The sequence below is a fragment of the Canis lupus genome, chromosome 19 (genome assembly GCF_048164855.1).
Source record: "Canis lupus baileyi chromosome 19, mCanLup2.hap1, whole genome shotgun sequence".
NCBI lineage: Eukaryota > Metazoa > Chordata > Mammalia > Carnivora > Canidae > Canis > Canis lupus.
The window spans coordinates 23,724,303-23,730,302 of record NC_132856.1 but is presented as its reverse complement, the minus strand read 5'-3'; positions in this window follow the sequence as shown (position 1 = coordinate 23,730,302).

The window sequence follows — 6,000 nt, the reverse complement described above, 5'->3', positions numbered from 1 at the left end:
AGTTGATTCATTCTAAAATTTAAGGCATCAGTGAAGCCATGGGATGTGGTGTTTTTACCCTGTTTATAATATGGCAATAATCCTGCGTGTATACTGGAGCTGGATTTCCAACAAGGTCCATGGAGAATTTATTTCTATCCCAGATGTCACAGTGAACAGTCTGCGAATAACAGACTGGTTCTTTCTAGAAACAAAGATGGCATTACAAACACATAAGACATCTTATAGTAGCAACCTGGAATTTTTTTTTTTTTTTTTTAGTTTTAAATGTCATCAGTCAGCAGGTGTAGTTTCTTCCTGGATTGCAATGAGATTCTTTGATTGTATTATCCTGCGATCCCATAGGAATCTCTCTGCAGGTGCCAGAAACAGTATTTCAAAGTCAGGCTATTGAGTTAACCCAAACTGCAAACTCTTACTCCCTTAGGAGCCATAAACTGGGAGACTAGTGGGAGAAATAGGCCCTAAAGCTTCAGGCCTGCTGGAATTTGTGCCCTCTGACTTTGTTTAGCCAGGAAAACTATGTTAACAGTGCTTCACAGCTGTGTTAACTCTTGCTGTTTACCACAAGCCAGGAAGAATCAGAAGCTCTCTCGTACATTGTCTTTGGGAAAACCAATTATGCAGGTATTCATTCATTTAAAATGCCAAATGTGTAGATCCTTTGATTTAGCCATTCCACTGCTAGGGGTTTACCCTAAGGAGGTCATCAGAGGAGAGTACGCAAAGGATTATATCAAAGAGGTTCACCCAATTTTTTATGATATTACCAAAAAAGATAGCATAATGTTCATCAGTAGGGGATTGGTTAGATGCATTTTGGTTCACTGAACTTTGCAGATATCAAAAACAATGAAATAGGTTCATGTGGATTTTAATTATTAATTAGTATCAACATGAATATTCATAAGTTAATATTGTTGAGTGAAAAGCACATTAGAGAACCGTAGGATTCCATTCCATGTCAGTAAAGTGTGTGTGTGTGTGTGTGTGTGTGTGTGTGTGTAACTACACAACAGGGCTAATCACCAAAACGTTATCAGCATCTCTGAACTACCGAGATGTGATTTTTGTTTTCTTCTGTATGCTTCTCCATTTTATTAGGCATTTTACAGGCATCATGTGTCATTTTTATTATTGAAAGTCATTGTTATTCAGAAAAATCATTCCCTCTACAAAACTCACATTATTTCTTAATTATTTGCTAACATGGGAATGTGAATTCCTCCGCTTGGTAAAGGATTTATTGATTTATGAAAGAGGAAGTGCTGAAACTCAACAGTGTGTGAGCTGTCAAAAACATCCCAGGTCTTGGAGCCATGAGACAAGGGTGAGCCACAACTTCATCGTTACCATGTGGGGCATGTCTGTTTTCTCATCTACAAAATAAAGGTCATCACCATAGACTTATTCATGTCAGGAGATGTTAATAATGCCCTCAGAGTTATACATTTTCAGAGCATTTCCCTTTCCCTCTGGCCTACAATGCTCCCCAGAATATGGTAACATCCACCTTTCACACATGAAGAATTAGCATCTCTGCTTCTTCATCTGTGAAATGGGAATAAATACCACGCCTACTCCAAAGTGTTCAGAGAAATGTAAGTAAATTAACATATGTAAAATGCTTGAAACAGGGGTTGGCAGGTAATGAGTTCTCAATCATATTAGCTGTTTTTTTCTGTTCTCATCAATATCGTCATCATTATTAAGCAGCTTAAATAGTTCTGCAGAGAGCAGATGATTATGATCTTTTCAAGGCATCTGTTGAAACTCTCTTTGAAATGGCAAAGCTGTACCCACTTTTAACTGTGAAGCTGAGAGCCCTGTGGCAGTGTCAGCAGAGGTGAAATAATTTATTTAAAGGTCATTTGATAATTAGGATAGTAAAACTCCTTGAGAGTTATTTAAAAAATCACTTCCTTTATATTGAATCTATACTGATTTACGGAGAAAAATGATCTAGCAAAAAAATAGTTTCTGCTATCTGATCTATTTGAAATGAAAAGAAAACAAAGCCTTATGTTAGGTACATATGGCTAAGCACTTAGCTGCCTTAGTAACATTTCTTCTTGCTTACTAAGGAAAAGCAATGTGACTAAGAAGCCATGAAATCATATTGCTAATTACACTATCTGTACAATGGTTTCTGTGCCACCACTCAATCTCCTGTTTGGGAAGACTTATTGATATGAGAACATTTACACGGTGTATTTACAATTAATCATTGGAAGGCTACAGGGAAGTGTATAATTACAATAAAATAATAAGAGGAATAAATAATAATAGTATCTGTTGAGCATTGCCCCTGTGATAGGCAATGGGCTGAGCACAGTGTATACACTTTCTTATTCAATCCCCAAAACAACCCTAGGATCTGTTGTATTAGTCTTGTTTTACAGCTGAGCAAAGTGAAGCATAAATAACTCATTCAGGATCCAGCTGGGATTAGATCCAGGTGCGTTTGAAAGTCCAGGCTTTTATCCACTATGTGGTGTGAGTGTGTGTGCTGACAAAAGGTGAAAGAATGAGGAGGAAAGAGTTGAGGGGCAGGGGAGGAGAAGGAGAAGAGAAGACAGAGGAAGATGACCATGTATTTTCAAGGACGTGTTGATCTTTCCGAGGGTGACAAGTCTCTTAGTGGCCTGACCTGCTCTGACATTTGCAATGGTAGGAATGAGGCTAAAAAGTAAAAACACATTTCTTTAAGATCCTTCAAAGTCAACTTCTGGTCACTGCTGAGCCCAGATTTACACAAAACAGGCCATTGAGGTCAACCTCCTGGGCTTCAGAAAAAGATATTCTACGGTGAAATTGGAGTGACATCTCCCATGGGCTCTCCTGGCAGCGGAGGCCTCCCCCATGGCTGACCAGCGGAAATCCACCAGCCCCCATCGGGCAGTGAGTGGGTAGACTTCAGCCACCTGTCACCACGACAGCTGGAGGGCCTGGGAAGGGGATGGCTCCAGAGGGTGACATAAGCCTTTAAATGGAAACATTTGTATTGACCGACTATTATCTGGAACCCCAGTATCAAGTGTGCAAAATTTTCTACTTTACCTGGCATGCTGCTCTCTATGAATATCTCTACACCAGGCCCCAGGTAGCAATAGTTTTCAGGTACTGTCTCCAGGACACGTGACAAATGTTGTTCACGTACAGGGCTCACTCCAATGCATTTACCTAGATTTTGACTGAATCCCAAAATACTTTGAAGAGAAATAAAGGCCTGCAGTAGTCTCTGATCTCCATGCTTACTATTAACCATTCATAGTTCCAGTAAATTCCTAATTACACTCTAAGGCAGTTATGAACAATGTAAATTGCCTGTGTGTTTCCCCATTCTGGATGTGCTAACTTTTACCACTTGGGACAGCATATCAGGATATAGGACAGTTAGATTATGGTGGGGACAACCTGGAAGCCTTTCTAATTTATTTGGGGTTTCTGGGTGGCTCAGTTGGTTGAGCACCACACTTTTAATTTCAGTTCAGTTCATGATCTCAGGGTCAAGAGATTGGGCTGAGCATGGAACCTGCTTAAGATTCTCTCCCTCTCCCTCTGTCCCTCCCTACCTCCTACACACGTGTGTACACTTACAAGCAGTCTTTCATAAATAAATAAATAAATAAATAAATAAATAAATAAATAAATAAAATTACATTTATTCACCAAATTTGATGTTATAAATGTTATAGTGGCATTCACTACATACATGCATTTAACTTATGCAAATTTTAATATACATCAGTACAGCAAACCTACTGCAAAATTAACTTTTAATATGTAGCCTTTTAGAAACCTTATTGTGTACAGATTATTTATAAATAATAGCCCCAGCTCTCTACTGTGTGTATACTGTGCTTCATGAACAATTTAAGAAGTTTCCAAGGGTGATTTTGTCTATAATCACTTTTTGCTTTAGGCAACATCTCCCCTCTACCTCATACCACCAGCACCACCATCTTAAGCTAAAATTCCACTGTGTTTATAACAAATTACTTTTGACACTTTTCAATGGTGGCCCCAGAATCCACCAAGTGCTATGAGCTAGTGTTTAACTCTAAATATTATTCATGACTAGTTCAAGGTAGCAGCTGTTTTGTCTTGGTTCAAATTTGTGAAGCCCCGGTCATCATCTGTTAATATTGTGTGTCCATCCCCGCTGAGTACCAGCACTGAATTTACTCTAAAAATATATTTCCTTTTCCACTGAGCTTTTTGAGAAAATTGATTCAGCTGAATGCTTTTATTTTTGTGTGGCACTAGCAATGGAAAATTGAGTATGACAACAGTTTCACTAGCACCAGGGAGGCTTGGGTTTGTTTTTCCTACACAGATCATAGAATAATCTTTGTAAAACATAAACCTGCTTTTGTCCCTCTTCCATTCTTAAAATCCTTCATGGGTTCCCCATTACCCACAGGATGAAGTCCAAACTTCATTGTAAGTGGAACTCACAAAATCTGTGTGCTTCCTCTCAACATTTCTCTCCTTTATACATTCCAGCATTCTGGTCAACCAAACTCTTAGTACCGCTTGGTAATGCCAGGCTTTCTCACCACTCTGAGCCTTTGCTCCTGCTGTTCTATCTGTCCAGGGTGACATCATTGCCCTTGCCCTCTGATTGGGTTTACACATCTTGAACACTGTGCCCAAATATCACTTCCCCAATAATGCCTTTCTGGGGGGGCACCTGGGTGGCTCAGTCCATTGAGCATCCAACTCTTGATTTCAGCTCAGGTCATGATCTCAGGGTCATGAGATCAAGCCCCGAGTTGCATTCCATGCTGAGGATGGAGCCTGATTGGGATTCTCTCTCTGCCCCTCCCTGCTGTTCATGCATGTTTTCTCTCTCTCTCTGTCAAAATAATAATAACAATAATAATAATAAGTAAATAAAAACAAAAATACCAATGCCTTCCTTGACTTCCTGAGCCACACTCAGTCACTCTTTCTCTTACATACCCTCAGTATATTTTTTATACTTCGATAGAGACAGTTGTCACACATTGTCACTCTGTATCAGGTTGTGAATGCATCAAAAGTGGAGGCAATGCTTTATTTACCTTTGTAATTCCAGAATCTTGTGTGGTACTTGCAACACAGTGGTCCTGGAAATCTTGAATGAATCAGTAAATGAATGTCATCGAGAGATACAATCTTAGGAATCAACCCATAGAAGTGTTTTTGACCAGAAGTACACAGAAAAGCTGCAAAGGATCAATGAATTTCCCCTAAAATCAATGTTGCCTTGTGATTGGATTTGTGTGCTGATATTTGTGCACACATTTATCTGAGTAGCTGGTCCATAGCATTCATCATATTCCCAAAGGAAGTCCGATATAATAATAGAGGTACAAATTACTGGTATAATTCAATCTCTTCAGAAAACTCGGGTCCATCTTTTCTCTGCTGCAGGATAAAAACAAAATACAAAGCCAAGGGAAAGAGTAGCTTCTGGGAAAAATATGTGTGGTCCTGAGTGTCCCTGAAGAACCAAGTCACCAGGATTGTCTTGTTTCAGTGTTAAGTGTAGGAGATGCTCAAAACTTCAGTGCTTGGGAGAATTTGGACCTAAGGAACTTGCACTACAAGTTTAGAGTTTAGTCGGTTCACTTTCTTGTTCATCGTGAGATTATTGAATGTCAGGGGTGTGGGTGGTGACAAGTGAGGTGGATTCTTCTTCCTTCCTGTTGAATCATGCCCCCACACAATCTCCATATAGTGTAGAGTGCCAAGGGAAGCCACATTCATTTGTGGATTCTTTGCTATTTGAAATCTGTAGCTAAATTACAACGCCACTTAATGTGGCTTTCTTTCTTTCTTTCTTTCTTTCTTTCTTTCTTTCTTTCTTTCTTTCTTTCTTTCTTTCTTTCTTTCTTTCTTTCTTTCTTCATAAATGTCCCTTACATTCTCAACGGGGTGAGTTATTTGCCATTTGCTTTTATAATCTGGTGTTTGTGCAGTGTCATTGGCAAAAGTTAATATGTGCTTCTT